This window comes from Spinacia oleracea, chromosome 2 (genome assembly GCF_020520425.1).
Source record: "Spinacia oleracea cultivar Varoflay chromosome 2, BTI_SOV_V1, whole genome shotgun sequence".
Classification (NCBI taxonomy): domain Eukaryota; kingdom Viridiplantae; phylum Streptophyta; class Magnoliopsida; order Caryophyllales; family Amaranthaceae; genus Spinacia; species Spinacia oleracea.
In genome coordinates this window covers 1037641-1065106 of record NC_079488.1, presented here as the reverse complement: position 1 = coordinate 1065106, position 27466 = coordinate 1037641, and the positions used below count along the sequence as shown (strand labels likewise).

The 27466-nt window shown below is 37.7% G+C and overlaps 2 long non-coding RNA genes across 2 annotated transcripts; both read right to left on the bottom strand.

Annotated features, from left to right (window-relative positions):
• Positions 1-3704: 3704 nt before the first annotated feature.
• On the bottom strand, positions 3705-6440 carry LOC130466733 (uncharacterized). Its single transcript, XR_008926881.1, has 4 exons — positions 5987-6440; positions 5664-5893; positions 4901-4965; positions 3705-3877 (listed from the first exon to the last, which is right to left on the bottom strand). It is a non-coding gene; the product is annotated as an uncharacterized lncRNA (long non-coding RNA).
• Positions 6441-10337: 3897 nt separating this feature from the next.
• Positions 10338-13072, bottom strand: LOC130466732 (uncharacterized). Its single transcript, XR_008926880.1, has 4 exons — positions 12603-13072; positions 12280-12509; positions 11517-11581; positions 10338-10493 (listed from the first exon to the last, which is right to left on the bottom strand). It is a non-coding gene; the product is annotated as an uncharacterized lncRNA (long non-coding RNA).
• Positions 13073-27466: the final 14394 nt, after the last annotated feature.

The window sequence follows — 27466 nt, the reverse complement described above, 5'->3', positions numbered from 1 at the left end:
AAGTCGCAGGTTCATCACTTTCAAGTAATTGAACGTCATAGCTCTCGTTCGTCAAAATACCTAAGTACCTTTCCGGTTGAGATCTATATCTTTGCGATCTACGCGGGGTAACATTTCTAGATTGACCATGATTCTCACCAGATTCTTCTAAAGATCTCTGAGTTTCATCCTGAATGTCATCTTGAGCATTCTCTAGAGTTTGTTGTTCGACTCGAATTTCTTCGAGGTCTACTTTTCTCCCACTTGTCATTTTGGAAATGTGATCTTTCTCCAAAAAGACACCATCTCGAGCAACAAACACCTTGTTCTCAGATGTATTGTAGAAGTAATATACCCCTTTGTTTCCTTTGGATAGCCCACAAGGATACATTTGTCAGATTTTGGATGAAGTTTGTCTGAAATTAATCGTTTGACGTATACTTCACATCCCCAAATCTTCAGAAAAGACACATTTGGAGGCTTTCCAAACCATAATTCGTATGGAGTCTTTTCGACAGCTTTAGACGGAGCTCTATTTATAGTGAGTGCAGCTGTATTTAGTGCATGTCCCCAAAATTCTAATGGAAGTTTGGCCTGACCCATCATTGACCTGACCATGTCTAGCAAGGTTCTGTTCCTCCGTTCCGACACACCGTTCCATTGTGGTGTTCCAGGAGGAGTCAATTCTGATAGAATTCCACATTCTTTCAGATGGTCATCAAATTCATAGCTCAGATATTCACCGCCTCTATCAGACCGCAGTGCCTTAATCTTCTTGCCTAATTGATTCTCTACTTCACTCTGAAATTCCTTGAATTTCTCAAAGGATTCAGACTTATGCTTCATTAGGTAGACATAACCATATATACTGAAGTCATCAGTGAAAGTGATAAAGTAGCTGAAACCACCTCTAGCATTTGTACTCATTGGTCCACATACATCTGTATGGATTAAACCCAATAGTTCATTTGCTCTTTCTCCAACTTTAGAGAAAGGTTGCTTTGTCATTTTGCCAAGTAAACATGATTCGCATTTACCATAATCCTCTAAGTCAAATGGTTCTAGAATTCCTTCCTTTTGAAGTCTTTCTAAGCGTTTCAAGTTTATATGGCCTAATCGACAATGCCACAGATAGGTGAGATCTGAATCATCCTTTTTGGCCTTTTTGGTATTTATGTTATATACTTGTTTGTCGTGATCTAATAAATAAAGTCCATTGACTAATCTAGCAGATCCATAAAACATCTCTTTAAAATAAAACGAACAACTATTGTCTTTTATTAAAAAGGAAAATCCCTTAGCATCTAAGCAAGAAACTGATATGATGTTTTTAGTAAGACTTGGAACATGGAAACATTCTTCCAGTTCCAAAACTAGCCCGGAGGGCAACGACAAATAGTAAGTTCCTACAGCTAATGCAGCAATCCGTGCTCCATTTCTCACTCGTAGGTCGACTTCACCCTTGCTTAACTTTTTACTTCTTCTTAGTCCCTGTGGATTGGAACATAAGTGTGAGCCACAACCTGTATCTAATACCCAAGAAGTTGAATTAGCAAGTATACAGTCTATAACGAAAATACCTGAAGATGGAACGACTGTTCCGTTCTTCTGATCTTCCTTTAGCTTCAAGCAATCTCTCTTCCAATGCTCCTTCTTCTTGCAGTAGAAGCATTCGGATTCAGAAGTGGGTTGACTGACCTTCCTCTTTACAGATTTGGCGCCAGTTTGCTTAGTTGGGCTGGCCTTGTTGCCACCTTTCTTAGCATTCCTCTTCTTTCCAGATTTCTTGAATTTGCCCCCACGCACCATAAGCACATCCTGCTTATCACTTTTGAGCGTCTTTTCAGCGGTCTTCAGCATACCGTGAAGCTCAGTGAGCGTTTTGTCCAGACTATTCATACTGTAGTTCAGTTTGAACTGATCATACCCGCTATGAAGAGAATGGAGGATGGTGTCTATAGCCATTTCCTGAGAAAATTGCTGATCCAGCCGACTCATATTCTCAATGAGTCCAATCATTTTGAGAACATGTGGACTTACGGGCTCGCCTTTCTTAAGCTTGGTCTCAAGAATTTTCCTATGAGTCTCGAATCTTTCGACTCGAGCCAGATCTTGGAACATGTTCTTCAACTCACTGATGATTGTGAAAGCATCTGAGTTGATGAACGTTTTCTGCAGATCTGCACTCATGGTGGCGAGGATTAGACATTTCACATCCTTGTTGGCATCAATCCAACGATTGAGGGCTGCCTGAGTGACCCCGTCGCCTGCGGCTTCGGGCATCGCCTCTTCTAGGACATACTCCTTTTCTTCCTGCATAAGAACTATTTGCAAGTTCCTTTGCCAGTCAAGGAAGTTTTTCCCGTTCAACTTCTCCTTTTCGAGAATTGATCGAATGTTGAATGAATTGTTGTTTGCCATATTTAAAACTACAATTGAAAAGAATAAACAAATAAATAACCATTCACAGTTTCTCTTAATAAACTTAAATTCTAGCATACATGCATAATTCAATGTTCATTAAGCATTTTATTCAAGTTATGTGTTCCGGCAGGTGTGAATAAAATGATTCCAAGATCCTAAAATCATTGAAGAACTAAGCACAGTTTGTCGACTTAATCCTAAAACATCTTAGGTAAGCAAAAGCCTTTTGCTAATAGTCTAGAAACTATTCTTGGTTGATAGGTACGTCTAAGAACTTATTAGGTAAACCTATCGATTTTGCCACGACATAAAAGGACTCCTTACTTATATCGTTGAGTTTCACCAAAACTAACATGTACTCACAATTATTTGTGTACCTTGCCCCTTTAGGACCAATAAGTAACACCTCGCTGAGCGAAAACTATTACTAGATTGATGTAAAGGATATCCAAGCAAGTGTATATTTTGGCATGACACCTTTTAACTCAATTTTTAAGTTTGGAACTTAAGGCTCTTACTATGTTGGTTAGATTTTAAGTGAACTAAAATCCTTAATCATGCAACATAATCAAGCTTTTGATCTCATGCATTTTAAGACATATTTAAAAGCAATAAATAACTTAAAACATGCATAAGATAAATGTGATCTAGTATGGCCCGACTTCATCTTGAAGCTTTAACTTCAAAGTCCGTCTTGAAAATCTCCGTGGGAGGCACCATTTTCTTCAAATACGATAAGCTATAATTAAAACTAATTACAACTATTTAATGGTACGCAGACCATATTTGAATTGAAAAACAACTTTGGTACTTTAGACCAATTACATTCAAATTAATGGTACGCAGACCATATTTTCTATCCTATTTGGGCCATACTAGTCACTTCATAACCTGCAAAACAGTACATATACAATATATACCATTCACCCATTCATTATCATGAATGGCCCACATAGCTGGTTAGTAAAACACATTATGCATCACGTAAACATTTGCAGCAATTAATCAAGGGCACCAATAATCTACCAATTATTCAGTCCTTATTAATTCTAATCAAGTTGTTTTAACCTTAAGGATTTGTAGACCTAATCAAGAGTATATGACTAAAAAGGGCTCCCACTTAAACTGTAACACCCCGACAATTCTCTCTTTTCTAAAATAATCTTTTAACATAAAACGTAGAGAATTATCAAGGCATTATCGCCCGTGTGAAAACGTAACGGCTTATTCAGAATTTTGCAGCGGAAAACATAAAACTAACTTTAGGTTTATAAATAATCTATTACAGATTTAGTCCCCAAGAATCATCCGACGAAAATAAGGAAATATAAATAGTACGACAAGTTTAAAGTCCCAATTAACAAACCCAAGTTAACTTAGCAAATCAAAACTAAATACAAGCTCTCTATTCCCGATCCCAATGATGCAACATCTTCAAACCTGCAGATGGACAATGCTTATTGATCCTTAGAGACTGCTCACCAAAGATTGGGTCATCACAGGATCAATAAGGCATAGCCATGATCAACATGCACAAGCAAAAGCACGTAATCAGCAAAGCTGAGTACTACATACTAAATCACTAATAATCCTAACATGATTCTATTAAACGAACAATCCTAACATGGTACTAAATAAAACATAAGCAAGGAAAATCAAGATATACTGACTTGAAGACTATATTTGATTGAACTAGACCTTTGTATCATTAACATTATTTTAATTGAAATAGTCAATGGACTGAGTTGTCTACTAGAAACTTCTTCTTCTTCACTAAGGAAGACGAGGTACGGGCGCGACTCCGTAAACCCCAATGACCTGCGATATCGAGGGACTTTTGAATAAAATAGAACCGGTGATCAATCCGGCCCCAGAAAAAGCCATAGGCGACCCATTACCCCAACTCCTGATTGTCCGACACTTTAGACGTGCACAGTCTAAAGCTATTGCTACTCATGTTCACTTTACATGACTTAACTTTTAATACTTGGTTATGACTCATCAAACATAAATATTATATTCAACAAGTAAACACAACTTCTTTTATCTTTGAATTAAGCAAGTGATCACAGAGATGTCACACAAGACTTATTCCAATTAATTCAACCCTCCCTTTAATACTGATCAACCCCTCTATATGGGTATAAGGTTTCAACTTACTAAACAAGGTCCTCGGCCCTTATAAAGTAGTGAAAAGCTAAAAGGGAACAATAAACAATCAATCTGAATCAATATATATAAATAATAATCTAATGTTCCCAACCAACATGTTCGCATCAATCATCCATACCAACATGCTATAATTCTCATAACGAAATATATATGCTTAACATGTCCATCCAACAATATTAAACATGCACTTTCAACATAACCTAGTTCATCAACAATTTCAACATAACCAAGTTCCTTAATCATTTCGACATAACGAAGTTCATGAATCATTTCAATATGGTTTCAACAAATCACACTCATTCCAAGCACACAGGTATGTACGTACCTTGTGTAAACAAACTGATAGGCCACTTTAACGAATTCAAAAGTCACCCACAAAGAATTCTCCGCCTAAAATAATCAAGAAACGTACCCAAATCAATTCCTAATCATTGGCAACCATAACAAAGCATTCTAAATGCATCCTAAACATATTTAGAACATTCCCCAATATCAAAACTTAAACCTTTGATTTCCTAGCATCATAATTATTGAATTAGTGATTGAGATTCGTCGAAAACTCTTTGCAAACATCGTACTTTAAATTTTCAGCAATATAACTAATTTCAAACTACTCCAAAACATAATTAACATTCTTAGAATCATAAAAATAATAGCTTTAATAATGTATAATCATTATATTATGATTTTAGAACATTAAAACCTTAAAAATCCATGCTTTACTAATTAAATTCCTTATTTCAATTCAACTATGTAATCTGAAAATTAAATTATCAATTAAGCATAATGTATAATCTGAAAATCTAATTTAATCATAAAAACTTATAATTTCATTCAATAAACATGAATTGAATTAATAAAACTTCATTAAAACCCTAACTTAAACGTAGTTAATAAATCTGAAAATAATTAAATTAATTTCAACAACATATAATCTGAAAATAATTAAATTAATTTCAACAACATATAATCTGAAATTTCATAACTTAATCATAAAAATCATAAATTTAATTCAATTCAAGGAACATAAATTAAATTAATAAACTTAATTAAAACATTTAAATAACTTAGGGTTTAAGAAAATCAACCAAACTAAAGAGGAGAGGAGAGGCTGGGCGGTGGTGCACGGCGCGGCAGCAAGGGAGGTGGTCGCGGAGAACGGGCGACGCGGCTGGAGGTGGTGACTGCGGTGGGCGCACTTGGTTGTTGCGTGTTCGCGCAAGAAGCACATAAGAGAGTGCGTGTGTGGAGGAGAAAGGAGGGAGGTCGGCTAGGCAGGGCCGCAGTGGCGGTGCAAGTGGTGCGGCGCGCGGTGGTGCTGGTTCAACGGCCAAGAAAACAAGGTGAGGAGGAGCGAAAAAACAAGAAAGAAAAGAAAAAACTAAAGAGAAGAGGAGGGGGAGAGAGTTACCGGCGGCGACGGGGAGGGAAAACGCCGGCGGTGGAGGCGGCGTGGACAGCTGCAGCAACGTGAAGCAGGGGTGGGTTCACGTGGTTGCTGAATGAGAGAATGAGGGTTTTTGAGGTTTCTTGTTTTTTTTTTCTTTTTCACGTGAAGGAGAGGAGGGGATTGAGAGTTTTACATAAATTTGGAATATGGGTAAGGGATGTGGGTTTAACTTATTTTGGGCTTTGCTAATTTGGGCTAGGATTAGAATTAAGTTTGGTATTTGAATTCAACACCGCTTAAGATTGTTTTCTAATTTCAATCGTGTTTTCGTAATTCAAATTCTTTTCAACATCAAATTCTAAAATTATTTTAATTTCATAAACCGTTGAAATATTTAAAAGTATAAAATAAATATTCGTTAATTACATATTTATTTCTAAAAATCGTAAATTATATTTAAATATAATTAACAATACGTTAAAATATATTAATAAAATGTATAAAATTATGGGGGATTACAATCTACCCCTCTTAAAAGAAGTTTCGTCCCGAAACTTGACTCGAAAATTCACACATTTTTCAAAAGTTTTCGACTTATTCTCACTGTAGAAGTACTTGTGCCACCTATGTGCACTCTTTTGCCAACTCAAAGCTGTTTGTGTTACTCATGAACACCTTTTCTTTTGCGGAGAATCTATTTGCTTTGCATCAACTTGTAAAGGTTGCTAAAAATAAGCATAAAATTCATAAAAATATCATAAAATAAGTAAAAAACGCGAATTTCTATCGCATTCTACCCCCTTAAAGAAAACGAGTTACGCCCTCGTAACTCACCTTAGGGAATAGCTAACCAAAATTCTCTTTCGACGAATTCTATTCTCAAAATTCCTATTTCACTAAAACTACTAACTTTAGACTTTTCACAACAGACAACGAAACAAAAGGACAAGTCGCCACGAATTAAATAATGCTTAACTTGCGCAGAGTTAATAGAAAAGTACCAGAATCTATATCGGCAGATCGTTCATTTTCATTCTGATTCATCATGTACAACTTTCCTGGAGCCTTATTCGGGTTGTTGTTATCGTTTGCAGGCTTATTATAGTTCTCTTGATTGTTTTGTGCCCCTCCAGGCTTTGAATTTTGACCTCCAGACTGGTTAAACCTCACTTGGTTTCCACCTCCATTACTATTTTGTTCCTTTCTGTGTTTAGTGAAGCACTCATACTCCCTATGTCCCCTTTTTTGACAATAGTTGCAGGTCACTAATTCTCCTTTGCAGTTCTTACCAGGGTGATTGTTACTGCACATCTTGCAATGATGCACTCTCTCAGACGGGTTCGAGTTGTTGTGGTGCCCCTGATTGTTTCCTCCTTGGAAATTTCCATTTCCATTCCCATTTCCGTTTCTATTCTTTTTAAAGTTTTCTTGGTTACCCCCAGCATTAAAATCTTTCCTCTTTTCCCCAATTACCACAGTTTTCTTTTCCCTTCTAGACTGCAGACCATAAATATGAGCAGCTCTCCCATACACTATGTCTAAGGAAGTAAAAGTTTCTCCACCTAATCCCAGTTGAATTTCATCCGTCAGCCCTTGCTCAAACCTTTGAGCCTTTAGCTCCTCAGTAGCTACCACCTCAGGTGCAAACCTCGATAAAGCTATAAACTTGCTATAGTATTCAGCAATAGTCATATTCCCCATCCTAAGGTTGATAAACTCCTGCGCTTTCTGCTTTCTCATAAAAGGAGGATAAAACTTCCCCCTCAAGGCAACAATAAATGAATCCCAATTGAATCCCTCAACAGCACTTAGTCTATTTCCATTTTCTTTCCACCATAAATCGGCTTCATCTTTTAGATATAGGACAGCTTGACTTACTCTCATACTCCCAGGGCAACTCACAGCCTCAAATAGTTTCTCAAACTCCCTAATCCAGTTTTCCAGGAAGGTAGGGTCTGCTTGTCCCTTGAAATACGGTGGCTTAACCTTAGAAAGTCTTTCAAACATTTCCCCTGCAGAATCGGGGCGCTCAGTTCTCTCCTGGGTTAGCTTTTCCGCCAAGAGGCGAATCGCAGCAGCTAGATCATTGTTGTTGGCCATTCTAGAACGCGACCTGCAATTAGTATATTCTACTTTAGGTTTGAAACATCACTTATACGTTATCCCATACAATTTAATACTTGAATTGACCATAAAGATCGCCTCAACCAACAATGTTCACGTTAATACACATCATTTACGGAGGCACGACAATCGTTTACGAAGGTGCAACGATCGTCTACAAGATGCAATAATCATTGGAAAATAATCATCCTCAATAATTCACGAAAGACATTTACACACTACACATAAGGCATAACATTTTGAATCATATTGGTCATGAGGGTCTAGATTGGCCCTCACTTCCTTTATGTACTCAAATCATTTAATATTTTTGTGGCAATTGAATTGATCCACAATTCACACTGAGTATGCAACCAATAGGAAGATTAATCCACGACGTACTACCTAGAGGTTGGGGTATTATGGAATCCTCAAAATAGAATAAAGAACAATTCCTTGAAAACTTTAACTTTTATTGCTAACTCCATAGAGGTTTATTACATCCTTGAAAATAATAAAGAATATTTCAAACTTCAATAAACTTAAACCTTAAACAGTTGTAGCTTTGCTACTTATTCTTTAAAACATAAAAGAGCTAATTAACTATTTATGACTTCAAAATATTTGTGGCCTCTTGCCTATCCATTGCCCTTGAAACTTGCGGAGTGAAATTTAGATCTCAAGATCATCGAACTCTTCTTCAGGGTCTTCCTCAGGGTTTGCATCTTCACCCATGTCTTTATCTTGATTAGGCTCACTTGCCATCTCCTGTTCACTTTCGAGCTCTGCATCCGAATCACTAGAGATCTCAATGGTTGGCTCATGAGCCGCTGGGTTAGGATTCTCTGCCTCAATACCTACATTCTCATTCTCCACATCTACATCATTTTCCTCTAGGTCATTATTTACACTTATTCCCATAGGTTCTTCTGTAACTGAATCCCCAACATGACTCCCTACGATTTTACCGTCTCTAAACCCACTTTCTGCTGCTTCAATAATGGTGGTCAGAATTTCTGAATCATATTTCCATCTACCATCCCAAGTTCCATACTTAACCAAGTTTGGAGTTCCATTATCAGAATGCATGTCTTTAAACTTTTCCTTGAGTTCTAGGTATGGAAATTTGTTAGGTAAGCAATTAATGATAGTGGCTGCTATGACATCCTTTCTCATTAAGATAGGTTGCCCTTGAACTTTAGCATAATATTCACATCCAAACACAATTTTCTTCACGTAAATATCAGGGGTTTCTATATCAAGTTTCTCGAAGGATCCTATGTTGGTATACTTGGAAAGAAACATTTTATTCCTGAAATAAACAATTCAAGGTCTCACTAACGATTTTCCAGCCAAAACATAAACAAGGTTCAATGATCAATAAGTTTGGTGGAATCAAACAATTCTTTATGCACATGTAAATGTAACACTTAAACAATTAGCACACGCACGTACATAACAATCAATTTCTAATGCTAGCGTTGACTAGCTACTAATGCACATATAATTCTATCTTATATGCCCTTCTTATAATACCCATCTCTCATAAGCTAAAGCATTGGAATAATTTAAATAACAAGGTAAAAGGACGCTAATATAATAAAATTATAACATAGAATAATAACATAAATAAAAATATAAAATAAATAAAGTAAAATAAATTAAGGAAATGCGTAGCGAATAAATTAGAAAATAAAGTTATTAATTCGAAAAAGATTTATATTTTCTAATAACGAATTCTAACTCTTGAAACAACTAAAAAAAAATTGAACTTCTTTTTAAAAAAAACGTACTCATTTTTTTATTTTTTTTTTTTGTTTTTTTTTTTTTTGAATAATAAATAATAAGAAAAATATAAATGTCGAAAGTATCACTTTAACTTTAATAATAATTTGATTTCGAACTTAAATAAGAAATATTATATACTTTCAAACAGGATAAAAGGAAATCGGCCCCCCAAAAAAAAGTACCAATTTTTGAACACTATAATACATAGAATCTCGATTTTTAAGAAATTTATTTTAAATAGGCGCCTAAAAATTTATTAAAATAAAACCTTAGCTTCTAGATACCACTTTGTAACACCCCGACAATTCTCTCTTTTCTAAAATAATCTTTTAACATAAAACGTAGAGAATTATCAAGGCATTATCGCCCGTGTGAAAACGTAACGGCTTATTCAGAATTTTGCAGCGGAAAACATAAAACTAACTTTAGGTTTATAAATAATCTATTACAGATTTAGTCCCCAAGAATCATCCGACGAAAATAAGGAAATATAAATAGTACGACAAGTTTAAAGTCCCAATTAACAAACCCAAGTTAACTTAGCAAATCAAAACTAAATACAAGCTCTCTATTCCCGATCCCAATGATGCAACATCTTCAAACCTGCAGATGGACAATGCTTATTGATCCTTAGAGACTGCTCACCAAAGATTGGGTCATCACAGGATCAATAAGGCATAGCCATGATCAACATGCACAAGCAAAAGCACGTAATCAGCAAAGCTGAGTACTACATACTAAATCACTAATAATCCTAACATGATTCTATTAAACGAACAATCCTAACATGGTACTAAATAAAACATAAGCAAGGAAAATCAAGATATACTGACTTGAAGACTATATTTGATTGAACTAGACCTTTGTATCATTAACATTATTTTAATTGAAATAGTCAATGGACTGAGTTGTCTACTAGAAACTTCTTCTTCTTCACTAAGGAAGACGAGGTACGGGCGCGACTCCGTAAACCCCAATGACCTGCGATATCGAGGGACTTTTGAATAAAATAGAACCGGTGATCAATCCGGCCCCAGAAAAAGCCATAGGCGACCCATGACCCCAACTCCTGATTGTCCGACACTTTAGACGTGCACAGTCTAAAGCTATTGCTACTCATGTTCACTTTACATGACTTAACTTTTAATACTTGGTTATGACTCATCAAACATAAATATTATATTCAACAAGTAAACACAACTTCTTTTATCTTTGAATTAAGCAAGTGATCACAGAGATGTCACACAAGACTTATTCCAATTAATTCAACCCTCCCTTTAATACTGATCAACCCCTCTATATGGGTATAAGGTTTCAACTTACTAAACAAGGTCCTCGGCCCTTATAAAGTAGTGAAAAGCTAAAAGGGAACAATAAACAATCAATCTGAATCAATATATATAAATAATAATCTAATGTTCCCAACCAACATGTTCGCATCAATCATCCATACCAACATGCTATAATTCTCATAACGAAATATATATGCTTAACATGTCCATCCAACAATATTAAACATGCACTTTCAACATAACCTAGTTCATCAACAATTTCAACATAACCAAGTTCCTTAATCATTTCGACATAACGAAGTTCATGAATCATTTCAATATGGTTTCAACAAATCACACTCATTCCAAGCACACAGGTATGTACGTACCTTGTGTAAACAAACTGATAGGCCACTTTAACGAATTCAAAAGTCACCCACAAAGAATTCTCCGCCTAAAATAATCAAGAAACGTACCCAAATCAATTCCTAATCATTGGCAACCATAACAAAGCATTCTAAATGCATCCTAAACATATTTAGAACATTCCCCAATATCAAAACTTAAACCTTTGATTTCCTAGCATCATAATTATTGAATTAGTGATTGAGATTCGTCGAAAACTCTTTGCAAACATCGTACTTTAAATTTTCAGCAATATAACTAATTTCAAACTACTCCAAAACATAATTAACATTCTTAGAATCATAAAAATAATAGCTTTAATAATGTATAATCATTATATTATGATTTTAGAACATTAAAACCTTAAAAATCCATGCTTTACTAATTAAATTCCTTATTTCAATTCAACTATGTAATCTGAAAATTAAATTATCAATTAAGCATAATGTATAATCTGAAAATCTAATTTAATCATAAAAACTTATAATTTCATTCAATAAACATGAATTGAATTAATAAAACTTCATTAAAACCCTAACTTAAACGTAGTTAATAAATCTGAAAATAATTAAATTAATTTCAACAACATATAATCTGAAAATAATTAAATTAATTTCAACAACATATAATCTGAAATTTCATAACTTAATCATAAAAATCATAAATTTAATTCAATTCAAGGAACATAAATTAAATTAATAAACTTAATTAAAACATTTAAATAACTTAGGGTTTAAGAAAATCAACCAAACTAAAGAGGAGAGGAGAGGCTGGGCGGTGGTGCACGGCGCGACAGCAAGGGAGGTGGTCGCGGAGAACGGGCGACGCGGCTGGAGGTGGTGTCTGCGGTGGGCGCACTTGGTTGTTGCGTGTTCGCGCAAGAAGCACATAAGAGAGTGCGTGTGTGGAGGAGAAAGGAGGGAGGTCGGCTAGGCAGGGCCGCAGTGGCGGTGCAAGTGGTGCGGCGCGCGGTGGTGCTGGTTCAACGGCCAAGAAAACAAGGTGAGGAGGAGCGAAAAAACAAGAAAGAAAAGAAAAAACTAAAGAGAAGAGGAGGGGGAGAGAGTTACCGGCGGCGACGGGGAGGGAAAACGCCGGCGGTGGAGGCGGCGTGGACAGCTGCAGCAACGTGAAGCAGGGGTGGGTTCACGTGGTTGCTGAATGAGAGAATGAGGGTTTTTGAGGTTTCTTGTTTTTTTTTTTCTTTTTCACGTGAAGGAGAGGAGGGGATTGAGAGTTTTACATAAATTTGGAATATGGGTAAGGGATGTGGGTTTAACTTATTTTGGGCTTTGCTAATTTGGGCTAGGATTAGAATTAAGTTTGGTATTTGAATTCAACACCGCTTAAGATTGTTTTCTAATTTCAATCGTGTTTTCGTAATTCAAATTCTTTTCAACATCAAATTCTAAAATTATTTTAATTTCATAAACCGTTGAAATATTTAAAAGTATAAAATAAATATTCGTTAATTACATATTTATTTCTAAAAATCGTAAATTATATTTAAATATAATTAACAATACGTTAAAATATATTAATAAAATGTATAAAATTATGGGGGATTACATAAACCAATAAATTCATATGCTTTACTAATTTTAAACATAAAAATGTATTTCTAGTCTAACCGGAAACATACAAATTTAATTAAAATTTAAAGCTCATATAAATTTATAATTGAATCCAAAAAGTTTAATTTAATTTCAGTCGTATTTAAATTAATTCATGATTTTAATTTTAGTAAAATAATTAGAATAAATAAATTTTATTATAATTACAATATTCAAAATTAAAATCCAAGAAAATAATTTAAATTATTAATTTTAAAATTAATTAAAATTACGTAAACTGAAAATTTCAAATTAAAATTTCAAAACGATCTAATCGCAACGCAACAACCCCACGCAACGTACGCCCATGGGCCACACGCACACAGCCATCGCTGGCCATGTGCGCGCATCCCATGCGCTGCGTCGCATCGCTGCTGCTGCTTTCCCTCGCAAGGCCTCACGCGAGCTGGTGCTCGCTGCGCGCGCCAGCATTCGATGCACGCGAGCCAACGCTCGCTGTGCTCGCTTCATGCGAGCCAGCGCTCGCTTTGTGCGGGCCATTGCTCGCTGCGCGCGCTCGCCAGCGCTTGCTGCGCGCGCTTGCCAGCGCTCGATCCTGCGAGCCATCGCTCGCTGCGCGAGGCATCGACGTTGGGCGTAGCACTCGTGGCACGCGAGCTTGCGCTCGCTGCGCGCGAGGCAGTGCGCGTTGTGGCGCAGCTCGCTTGCTGCCCACACGCGACTGCTGTGCCTGCTTTCGCCCTTGCCCATTCGTCCATTTCTCACAGCCCACGACACAAGGCAGGGCTGCTGCCTTGTGCTCGTGCACCATGGCCTTGCTCATTGAATTCGTGCCGCATGGGCGACGAGCTCCTTTGCTCGTCGTCACATGCCCGCACTATACAACACCCCTTAAGGGTAACACGTAGCGTCCATTGCTTTGTGCGTGCAAGTTATATGAGCGAATCGCATAAAATTTAAAAAATTTATATTTAAAATTAATGACAAATTAATAAATAATATTAATTTCATAATTTTAGGGCGAAAAATCGAAAATTTATTATTCAATTGATTTCCGATTAACATGGATTCAAGCCTAGGTCATAAAAATTTAAAATTTATCATAAATTTACAATTTTTATGGTGGTTTTTAATCATAGGTATCTAATTAAATTATAATTAATTATGAAAATCAAATTAATTCTAAATTATTCTAATTTTCAACAAATTAATCATAATTACAAATTAGATTGCATAATTAACAAGGCTAGGCATTCAAACTTGTTAAACATATACAGTAGGTCAATCAAAAATTCAAGATTTATCAACAAGAATCGCAAATATTTAATTTAACATCTTAAATTTACGAAATTTTGCATTCGGAAAACTAAAACCTCCGAAAAGTCATAGTTAGGCTTCGAATTTGAGAATTCTGGGTTCGGCAGAAAAACATTATTTTGTCAAAATTTTAGAATGCCTTTTACATGTGGAATTGACACAAAAATCACTCGATTTGGATGAGTAACGAAGAAACTGCCGAAAAACTGCGTACGTATAATTAAATAAACGCAATTTGCAATTAATTAACAATTACGAAAATTAATCACCCCTTTTAATTCTTGCAAATTTGTAATATTTAACCATGTTCATGCAATTTAGATTATGAAAATAATAAGAGGCTCGTGATACCACTGTTAGGTTATGATACATATGACAATTCATAAATCATGCGGAAAAACCATAAAGCCAGGAAAACATATTATTTACACATAATCATTTAGCATAGTTTAGATGCATACTCTTTGTTGCGTGCCTTCCCTAGCTGCGCCCGAACCGAACAAGAACAAGTCTTTAGGACTCCAAGTGTCGTCCCTCCGTAGATAGTCCACAGCACGTCCGGATCCGCCTTAAGATTGACCAACTAGAATCGCCCTTAAGGTACTATTATTTTCGGCACTTTATAGGCAATTGTGTAATTGAATTTTGTTCTCAAAAACTCACTTTGAATACTTGAATACTCAATGTAAATATGTGACCCTAGGCACCTATTTATAGAGTTATGGAAAAGGATTTGGAATCCTATTAGGATACTAATTTATTTAATTATAATCCTACTAGGACTCTAATTAAATAAACTAAATCTTTTAGGATTAGATTTAATCATATGACAAATCCCGGTAGCTTTAGGATTCGAGTAGCACACAAACACACACGCACGCACAGCAGCCCACGAGGGGCGCCATGCGCGCGCGCATAGCCCGCGAGCTCGCAAGCCCACACGCTGCCGCAGCCTTGGCGCGCGCTGGGCCTGCCTTGCGGTGGGCCTGGCGCAGCCTTGGCTGGTGCGTTTGTGGCGCGCTGGCTTGCTGGGCGATGGCCCGGCTTCGTGCTGGGCCTTCGTCTAGCAGGCCTCGTCCGATGCTAATTCGTACGATACGCTTCCGATTAATTTCCCGATTCCGGAATTCATTTCCGATACGAACAATATTCAATATTTCCGATTCCGGAATCAATTTCCGTTTCGAACAAATATTTAATATTTCCGTTTCCGGAATTATTTTCCGATTCCAATAATATTTCCGATTCTGACAATATTTCCGTTTCCGGCAATATTTCCGATTCCGGCAATATTTCCATTTCCGATAATATTTTCCGATACGTACCATGTTTCCGTTTCCGGAAACATCTACGACTTGGATAATATTTATATTTCCGATACGATCCATATTTCCGTTTCCGGCAATATCATCGTTTCCGGAATATTCATTTCTTGCCTGTGACGATCTCAGCTCCCACTGAAACCAAGATCCGTCGATTCCGAATATCCATAGATGGAGTATTTAATGCCATTAAATACTTGATCCGTTTACGTACTATTTGTGTGACCCTACGGGTTCAGTCAAGAGTAAGCTGTGGATTAATATCATTAATTCCACTTGAACTGAAGCGGCCTCTAGCTAGGCATTCAGCTCACTTGATCTCACTGAATTATTAACTTGTTAATTAATACTGAACCGCATTTATTAGACTTAACATTGAATGCATATTTGGACCAAGGGCATTATTTCCTTCAATTTTTGATGCGATTTAATTTTCAAAAGTATCTGAATTATTATTACCATGTTGATGCATGTCGATTGTTATGATTTCAAGTTTAGTTAAGAATAAACTTTTCATATGGCAATGTGGTTGTGAACAAGATGCTATCCAGGTACGTGACATCGGGGGCTCGGCATCAAATAACTACTCACACAACCGGACCCAAAAAACGTAACACCTCGAAGTGACTTCCCAAATTAACATTGCCAAGCCTACAACACAATCACCTCTCAAAAAATTAACCCTTCGCCATCACACTTTCCATGTCATCATATTTTCACCCCCCACCAACATCAAACCACTTGACATCATAAACCCAACGTTGTGTCCTTTCCACATGTCCTCATCACCAAGTTCTTCATCAGCGCATCATAACGCGTTGTTACGACAACATGTCACGACAGCAGGACGTGATTAGCCACACAAGAAGATAAGACATCATTTGGCGTAAAGCATGACACATAGAAATAAATATCTAACATTTTTTAATTTCTTTGGTGATAGTGTTACACGAGGTCACAACATGACATGAGGTCCCGACGGCACAACATGACGCCACGACAGCAAGTCACGACAGCAGGGCGTGACCATTACGGTTACCCCCATGACGACAAGAAGTTTCTTGGAGTTAAATGGTACGTAGAAGTAATTATCTAATATCTTTATTTTAACAATATATTTCTTCGTAAGTTCGCCAACAGATCGTTGATACATGAATTTCAATGGGACCTAAAGGTACGAACATACTTTCGAAGTAAGTTATCTTTTATTTATAATAGATACGTATTGTCGCTGCCATGTACATCGCAGATCGTGAGGGTCATCAACACAATCGAATGGTATGAGTGACTCAATTCATTTATGTTAATTAGTGACGTCAAAATTTTATAAACTAACACCTCATGCATGTTGAAATTTTCTCACATATCTTCCGTGATAACTATTTTTCATTCGCTAACGACATGCCGCGACTATACACGTTAGTATGTATATTAATGGCAACAGATTACCTTGATCATGACGGTATGCCCCAACGCCACGAGACGGCAATGACCGATGACACGACGCCACCAAACTACCGAGAAAGCTAAGGAGATCGGAATGTCGAATAATCATCATCAATGACCATGATGGCACATGAGTAACTTCTAAACTATTTTTTACACACTTTCTCATTTCAATTCATTCGTTGTTTTTCTCTTGTATTAATATGTCTCGTATTCAACTTTCATCAAGTTAACTAATATATTATTGCATCGCACCATGAATATCTCGATTTCTGTAATGACTAAACCATTTTATCAAATCGTTTTGAGGTAATTTGACTTGACAGGACGTTTGGAGGTTGCATCATGCTGGCACGCATGTACGATGTCAAATATAAACGAACGTCATCATATCTGTGGCCGACTTCAGTCATAATATCTTCCTAAAGTTGCCACAGGGGGGCAAGATAGTACATACTCCTGTTCAGTTTAATATACTTGTTACAAAATTTAACTAATGATGTGATACAATTTATTTTCATGGTGATCTTGTCATGAGATTTTGGTAACAGGTACGACGATAAGACAAATGTACAAACATTGGGGGCTCAACTACTATCACATGTCGAAATAGGCGGACAAAGAAAAGTCATTGGGTTTCCCAAAGACGACAAGTGATAGGACGTCAATCGATTAACAAGAAAGGTAATTTATAAAGAGTTCACATGTATTTTAATTTACGACATATTGTAATGTAAGTTTGTCAAATGGTTTTACCAAAGACGTTAAGAAAAAGTCCACTTCTTAAGACAGTATAAGGAATTCACATTAACCATATGTTCTTTCTTGTGCCACATTGCGAGGATCAACCAATAAGTTGACCAACGTTGGAATGGACAGTGTCAAGACCAGCGATGCATCATCATTCAACATGACGGTACGACGCCAGATGTGACGACGATGGTACAAGCGATGACAATGATCTCAGGAACGAAAACAAGATCGGCGACGAGAGGTGTCACGACATCAGGACAATGCTATTGATTGTAGAATCGTCATCAAGGGACAGTCAACGACACGACGTAATTTCGTTACATAAGCCCATATTAAGTAATATCTAACACTTACTTCGTGCGTTAATTAATTTATTACATTTTTTACTACACTGCAATTAAAGTTCAATTTCAGTTTTCGTTATTTGTCGCATTGAATATATCTTTCCAAACGCAATTATATTATATTTATGTTTCATCTTATTCATTTGAAAATCAATGCTAACATCGCATCAAGCGAACGTCCACCTCTACCTTTTCTATTCTCTATAGATCACTTGTTGACGATATCACCAACGGCAACAGCAATGAACGACATCATCAGAAGACGACATCAACGAACGACGCTATCGACTACAAGCAACAACGTCTCCATGGTCATGACCCTTGAACTTATTGGATCCCAACGACGACATGTCGCATCTAAGCGCGACCACTACAAACGACGCAGGTACTATTTATGTGCACATAACTTAGTTTTTCGAGTACCTCACAGGTGACATCTATTCCACAACGAACAACAGAGGCATCGTAAACAACATTTTAAGCTAACAACATGTATGCACCCCGACACTTATCCAGATGCCTAACTAATCTCCAAATACAAAATAGAAAAACACGCGTCTTTCCCCCTCAACACTTACGACAAACTAAGCCAACCCGGAATGCTTGAAACCTACTTAAACTGATGTTCTGAATATCCCATAGGCTAAAGTCTGAAGGAAATAATGCCCTTGGTCCAAGTATGCATTCTATGTTAAGTCTAATAAATGCGGTTCAGTATTAATTAACAAGTTAATAATTCAGTGAGATCAAGTGAGCTGAATGCCTAGCTAGAGGCCGCTTCAGTTCAAGTGGAATTAATGATATTAATCCACAGCTTACTCTTGACTGAACCCGTAGGGTCACACAAATAGTACGTAAACGGATCAAGTATTTAATGGCATTAAATACTCCATCTATGAATATTCGGAACCGACGGATCTTGGTTTCAGTGGGAGCTAAGATCGTCACAGGCAAGAAATGAATACTCCGGAAACGATGATATTGCCGGAAACGGAAATATGGATCGTATCGGAAATATGAATATTATCCAAGTCGTAGATGTTGCCGGAAACGGAAACATGGTACGTATCGGAAAATATTGTTGGAAATGGAAATATTACCAGAATCGGAAATATTGCCGGAAACGGAAATATTGTCAGAATCGGAAATATTACCGGAATCGGAAAATAATTCCGGAAACGGAAATATTAAATATTTGTTCGAAACGGAAATTAATTCCGGAATCGGAAATATTGAATATTGTTCGTATCGGAAATAGATTCCGGAAATGGAATTTTAATCGGAAGCGTATCGTACGAATTAGCATCGGACGAGGCCTGCCGGACGAAGGCCCAGCACGAAGCCAGGCCATCGCCCAGCAAGCACGCACGTCACAGCCCAGCGCGCACAAGGCCACGCATGCGTGGGCCGCGCTGCGTGGGCTGCTGCTCGCATGCGTGGGCAGCCCTTGTGGCTGCCGTGTGTGTGTGAGTTTGAGCTCATGCGAGATTCCTGAATCTGCAAGAGTCAGTGTATGATTAAATGTCTATTCCTATTGGATAAATTGATTAAGTAGAATTCATGTAGAATTCTAATTCCAATTAATTCGCATCCTACTAGGATTACGATTCCTTTTCCATAACTCTATAAATAAAGGCCTAGGGGTCATAATTTATACACAAGTTTCAAAGTATTCAAAAGTGAGTTTTTTGAGAGAAAATTCAAACACCCATCTTGCCCCAAAAGTGCCGAATTTTCTGAGTACCTTAAGGGCGATTCTAGTTGGTCAATCTTAAGGCGGATCCGGACGTGCTGTGGACTTTCTACGGAGGGACGACACTTGGAGTCCTAAAAGACTTGTTCTTGTTCGGTTCGGGCGCAGCTAGGGAAGGCACGCAACAAAGAGTATGCATCTAAACTATGCTAAATGATTATGTGTAAATAATATGTTTCCTGGGTTAATGGTTGTTTCCGCATGATCTATGTAATGTCATATGAATCATAACCTAACAGTGGTATCACGAGCCCCTTATTATTTTCATAATCTAAATTGCATGAACATGGTTAAATATTACAAATTTGCAAGAATTAAAAGGGGTGATTAATTTTCGTAATTGTTAATTAGTTGCAAATTGCGTTTATTTAATTATACGTACGCAGTTTTTCGGCAGTTTCTTCATTACTCATCCGAATTGAGTGATTTTTGTGTCAATTCCGCATGTAAAAGGCATTCTAAAATTTTGACAAAAATAGTATTTTTCTGCCGAACCCAGAATTCTCAAATTCGAAGCCTAACTATGACTTTTCGAAGGTTTTAGTTTTTCGAATGCAAAATTTCGTAAATTTAAGATGTTAAATTAAATATTTGCGATTCTTGTTGATAAATCTTGAATTTTTGATTGACCTACAGCATATGTTTAACAAGTTTGAATGCCTAGTCTTGTCAATTATGCAATCTAATTTGTAATTATGATTAATTTGTTGAAAATTAGAATAATTTAGAATTAATTTGATTTTCATAATTAATTGTAATTTAATTAGAAACCTATGATTAAAAACCACCATAAAAATTGTAAATTTACGATAAATTTTAAATTTTTATGACCTAGACTTGAATCCATATCAATCGGAAATCAATTGGATAATAAATTTTCGATTTTTCGCCCTAAAATTATGAAATTAATATTATTTATTAATTTGTCATTAATTTTAAATATAAATTTTAAATTTTATGCGATTCGTTCAAATAACTTGCACGCGCGAAGCAATGGACGCTTCGTGTTACCCTTAAGGAGTGTTGTATAATGCGGGCATGCGACGACGAGCAAGGGAGCTCGTCGCCCGTGCGGCACGAATGCAATGAGCAAGGCCGTAGTGCACGAGCACAAGGCAGCAGCCCTGCCTTGTGTCGTGTGCCACGAGCAATGAACGTATGGGCATGGGCGAGGGGCGAGCCAAGGCAGTCGCGTGTGGGCAGCAAGCGAGCTGCGCCACAGCGCGCGCTGCCTCGCACAACAGCGCGCAGCCTCGTGCGCAGCGAGCGCAAGCTCGCGTGCCACGAGCGCTGCGCCCAGCATCACTCGCGCGCACCAGCGAGCGATCTCGCGCGCCAGCGAGCGATGCAGCGCCCCAGCGAGCGATGGCTCGCGCGCCAGCGAGCGATGCAGCGCCCCAGCGAGCGATGCAGCGCCCCAGCGAGCGATGGCTCGCGCGCACCAGCGAGCGATCTCGCGCGCCAGCGCGCGATCTCGCGCGCCAGCGAGCGATGCAGCGCCCCAGCGAGCGATGGCTCGCGCGCACCAGCGAGCGATCTCGCGCACCAGCGAGCGCGGTAACGCGCGCGCGCTGCGAGCGATAGCTCGCGTGCGGTGGGCGCTGTGCGGAGGCTTGCGTATGGGACAGCAGCAGCTATGCAACGAGCGCATGGGCTGCGCGCACATGGCCAGCAATGGCTGTGTGCGTACAGCCCATGGGCGTGCAACGCGTAGGGTGTTTGCGTTACGATTAGATCGTTTTGAATGTTTAATTTGAAAATTTCAGTTCACGTAATTTTTAATTGATTTTAAAATTAATAATTTGAATTAATTTCTTGGATTTTAATTTTGAATATTATAATTATAATAAATGGCATTTATTCTAATTATTTTACTAAAATTAAAATCATAAATTAATTTAAATGTGACTGAAATTAAAATTAAATTTTTGGATTCAATTATAAATTTATATGAGCTTTAAATTTTAATTAAATTTGTATGTTTCCGGTTAGACTAGAAATACAATTTTATGTTTAAAATTAGTAAAGCATATGAATTTATTGGTTTGAGTGGGAGTGCTTTTAGTCATAAACTCTTGATTAGGTCTACAAATCCTTAAGGTTAAAACAACTCGATTAGAATTAATAAGGACTGAATAATTGGTAGATTATTGGTGCCCTTGATTAATTGCTGCAAATGTTTACGTGATGCATAATGTGTTTAACTAACCAGCTATGTGGGCCATTCATGATAATGAATGGGTGAATGGTATATATTGTATATGTACTGTTTTGCAGGTTATGAAGTGACTAGTATGGCCCAAATAGGATAGAAAATATGGTCTGCGTACCATTAATTTGAATGTAATTGGTCTAAAGTACCAAAGTTGTTTTTCAATTCAAATATGGTCTGCGTACCATCAAATAGTTGTAATTAGTTATAACTTATCCTATTTGAAGAAAATGGTGCCTCCCACGGAGATTTTCAAGACGGACTTTGAAGTCAAAGCTTCAAGATGAAGTCGGGCCATACTAGATCACAAATATCTTATGCATGTTTTAAGTTATTTATTGCTTTAAATATGTCTTAAAATGCATGAGATCAAAAGCTTGATTATGTTGCATGATTAAGGATTTTAGTTCACTTAAAATCTAACCAACATAGTAAGAGCCTTAAGTTCCAAACTTAAAAATTGAGTTAAAAGGTGCCATGCCAAAATATACACTTGCTTGGATATCCTTTACATCAATCTAGTAATAGTTTTCGCTCAGCGAGGTGTTACTTATTGGTCCTAAAGGGGCAAGGTACACAAATAATTGTGAGTACATGTTAGTTTTGGTGAAACTCAACGATATAAGTAAGGAGTCCTTTTATGTCGTGGCAAATTCGATAGGTTTACCTAATAAGTTCTTAGACGTACCTATCAACCAAGAATAGTTTCTAGACTATTAGCAAAAGGCTTTTGCTTACCTAAGATGTTCTAGGATTAAGTCGACAAACTGTGCTTAGTTCTTCAATGATTTTAGGATCTTGGAATCATTTTATTCACACCTGCCGGAACACATAACTTGAATAAAATGCTTAATAAACATTGAATTATGCATGAATGCTAGAATTTAAGTTTATTAAGAGAAACTGTGAATGGTTATTTATTTGTTTATTCTTTTCAATTGTAGTTTTTAATATGGCAAACAACAATTCATTCAACATTCGATCAATTCTCGAAAAGGAGAAGTTGAACGGGAAAAACTTCCTTGACTGGCAAAGGAACTTGCAAATAGTTCTTATGCAGGAAGAAAAGGAGTATGTCCTAGATGAGGCGATGCCCGAAGCTCCAGGCGACGGGATCACTCAGGCAGCCCTCAATCGTTGGATTGATGCCAACAAGGATGTGAAATGTCTAATGCTCGCCACCATGAGTGCGGATCTGCAGAAAACGTTCATCAACTCAGATGCTTTCACAATCATCAGTGAGTTGAAGAACATGTTCCAAGATCTGGCTCGAGTCGAAAGATTCGAGACTCATAGGCAAATTCTTGAGACCAAGCTTAAGAAAGGCGAGCCCGTAAGTCCACATGTTCTCAAAATGATTGGACTCATTGAGAATATGAGTCGGCTGGATCAGCAATTTTCTCAGGAAATGGCTATAGACACCATCCTCCATTCTCTTCATAGCGGGTATGATCAGTTCAAACTGAACTACAGTATGAATAGTCTGGACAAAACGCTCACTGAGCTTCACGGTATGCTGAAGACCGCTGAAAAGACGCTCAAAAGTGATAAGCAGGATGTGCTTATGGTGCGTGGGGGCAAGTTCAAGAAATCTGGAAAGAAGAGGAATGCTAAGAAAGGTGGCAACAAGGCCAGCCCAACTAAGCAAACTGGCGCCAAATCTGCAAAGAGGAAGGTCAGTCAACCCACTTCTGAATCCGAATGCTTCTACTGCAAGAAGAAGGGGCATTGGAAGAGAGATTGCTTGAAGCTAAAGGAAGATCAGAAGAACGGAACAGTCGTTCCATCTTCAGGTATTTTCGTTATAGACTGTATACTTGCTAATTCAACTTCTTGGGTATTAGATACAGGTTGTGGCTCACACTTATGTTCCAATCCACAGGGACTAAGAAGAAGTAGAAAGTTAAGCAAGGGTGAAGTCGACCTACGAGTGGGAAATGGAGCACGGATTGCTGCATTAGCTGTAGGAACATACTATTTGTCGTTGCCCTCCGGGCTAGTTTTGGAACTGGAAGAATGTTTCCATGTTCCAAGTCTTACTAAAAACATCATTTCAGTTTCTTGCTTAGATGCTAAGGGATTTTCCTTTATAATAAAAGACAATAGTTGTTCGTTTTATTTTAAAGAGATGTTTTATGGATCTGCTAGATTAGTCAATGGACTTTATTTATTAGATCACGACAAACAAGTATATAACATAAATACCAAAAAGGCCAAAAAGGATGATTCAGATCTCACCTATCTGTGGCATTGTCGATTAGGCCATATAAACTTGAAACGCTTAGAAAGACTTCAAAGGGAAGGAATTCTAGAATCATTTGACTTAGAGGATTATGGTAAATGCGAATCATGTTTACTTGGCAAAATGACAAAGCAACCTTTCTCTAAAGTTGGAGAAAGAGCAAATGAACTATTGGGTTTAATCCATACAGATGTATGTGGACCAATGAGTACAAATGCTAGAGGTGGTTTCAGCTACTTTATCACTTTCACTGATGACTTCAGTAGGTATGGTTATGTCTACCTAATGAAGCATAAGTCTGAATCCTTTGACAAATTCAAGGAATTTCAGAGTGAAGTAGAGAATCAATTAGGCAAGAAGATTAAGGCACTGCGGTCTGATAGAGGCGGTGAATATCTGAGCTATGAATTTGATGACCATCTGAAAGAATGTGGAATTCTATCAGAATTGACTCCTCCTGGAACACCACAATGGAACGGTGTGTCAGAACGGAGGAACAGAACCTTGCTAGACATGGTCAGGTCAATGATGGGTCAGGCCGAACTTCCATTAGAATTTTGGGGACATGCACTAAATACAGCTGCACTCACTATAAATAGAGCTCCGTCTAAAGCTGTCGAAAAGACTCCATACGAATTATGGTTTGGAAAGCCTCCAAATGTGTCTTTTCTTAAGATTTGGGGATGTGAAGTTTACGTCAAACGATTAATTTCAGACAAACTTCATCCAAAATCTGACAAATGTATCCTTGTGGGCTATCCAAAGGAAACAAAGGGGTATTACTTCTACAATACATCTGAGAACAAAGTGTTTGTTGCTCGAGATGGTGTCTTTTTGGAGAAGGATCACATTTCCAAAATGACAAGTGGGAGAAAAGTAGACCTCGAAGAAATTCGAGTCGAACAACAAACTCTAGAGAATGCTCAAGATGACATTCAGGATGAAACTCAGAGACCTTTAGAAGAATCTGGTGAGAATCATGGTCAATCTAGAAATGTTACCCCGCGTAGATCGCAAAGATATAGATCTCAACCGGAAAGGTACTTAGGTATTTTGACGAACGAGAGCTATGACGTTCTATTACTTGAAAGTGATGAACCTGCGACTTACAAGCAAGCTATGACGAGCCCTAGCTCCAAGCAATGGCAAGAAGCCATGCAATCTGAATTAGACTCCATGTCTGAAAACCAAGTATGGGATTTGGTCGATTTGCCAGATGGCTACCAAGCCATTGGAAGCAAATGGGTTTTCAAACTGAAAAAGGACAAGGATGGGAAACTTGAAGTTTTCAAAGCTAGATTGGTTGCGAAAGGTTACAGGCAAGTCCACGGTGTGGATTACGATGAAACCTTTTCACCAGTTGCAATGCTAAAGTCTATTCGAATAATGTTAGCAATCGCTGCATATTACGATTACGAAATATGGCAGATGGATGTCAAAACTGCTTTCTTAAACGGCGTTTTAACAGAAACTGTGTTTATGACACAGCCTGAAGGTTTTGAGGATCCAAAGAATGCTAAAAAGGTATGCAAGCTAAAAAAGTCAATCTACGGATTGAAGCAGGCATCCAGGAGCTGGAATATACGTTTTGATGAAGCAGTCAGTGACTTTGGTTTCATCAAGAACGCGGACGAATCTTGTGTATACAAGAAGGTCAGTGGGAGCAAAATTGCTTTCCTAGTATTATATGTCGACGACATATTGCTTATCGGAAATGACATTCCTATGTTGAACTCTGTCAAGATTTGGCTTGGGAAATGTTTTTCGATGAAGGATCTAGGAGAAGCACAGTACATATTGGGCATCAAGATTTACAGAGATAGATCTAAAAAGATGATTGGACTTAGTCAAAGCACTTATATCAATAAGGTGCTTGATAGGTTCAAGATGGCGGACTCCAAGCGAGGCTACCTACCCATGTCTCATGGAATGACTCTAAGCAAGACTCAGTGCCCAAAAACACTTGATGAGCGTAGACGAATGAATGGGATTCCATATGCATCATTGATTGGTTCAATAATGTATGCTATGATATGTACACGCCCGGATGTTGCGTACGCACTCAGTGCTACGAGCAGATACCAGTCAGACCCAGGAGAGGCGCATTGGACTGCTGCCAAGAATATTCTGAAGTACCTGAAAAGGCACAAAGATGACTTCCTGGTCTATGGTGGAGATGATGAATTAATTGTTAAAGGCTATACGGACGCAAGTTTCCAAACCGACAAAGATGATTTCAGATCACAGTCTGGGTTTGTCTTCTGCCTCAACGGAGGAGCAGTAAGCTGGAAAAGTGCTAAGCAAAGCACCATTGCGGATTCTACAACTGAAGCGGAGTACATTGCTGCACATGAAGCAGCAAAGGAAGCTATATGGCTAAGGAAGTTCATAGGAGAACTTGGTGTAGTCCCCTCCATTAAAGGACCAATAGCCCTGTATTGTGATAATAACGGAGCTATTGCACAGGCAAAAGAGCCTAGACACCACCAGAGAGTCAAGCATGTACTTCGTAGATTTCACCTTCTACGAGAGTTCGTTGAAAGAAAAGAAGTCGAGATAAGCAAAATTGGAACTGATGACAACATATCAGATCCATTAACTAAACCTCTGCCGCAAGCGAAGCACAACTCGCACACTGCAGCTATGGGAATCAAGCATATTGGAGAATGGCTTTGATGTCTCTGTTTAATGTTTTAAAGTTTTAGAGTTTAAATCTTTGTAAAACATTATTGGTTAATCATTCACAATAAATGAAAGGAATTCATTTTTCCATTTAATTTGTGGTTTATTAAATGATGAGTCCCTTCAACTTGACGATATATTCAAGATAGACTGTCAGGACCAGTCCTGTGACTAAGAAATGTCTATCAAGTGAACTTGAATGTCAAAGGTTGAAAATGGTCCCTAGTCGGAGTTTTCTATAAAATTGGACGCATAGAAAACGTTAGACGATTAGAATGCAAGATGACTA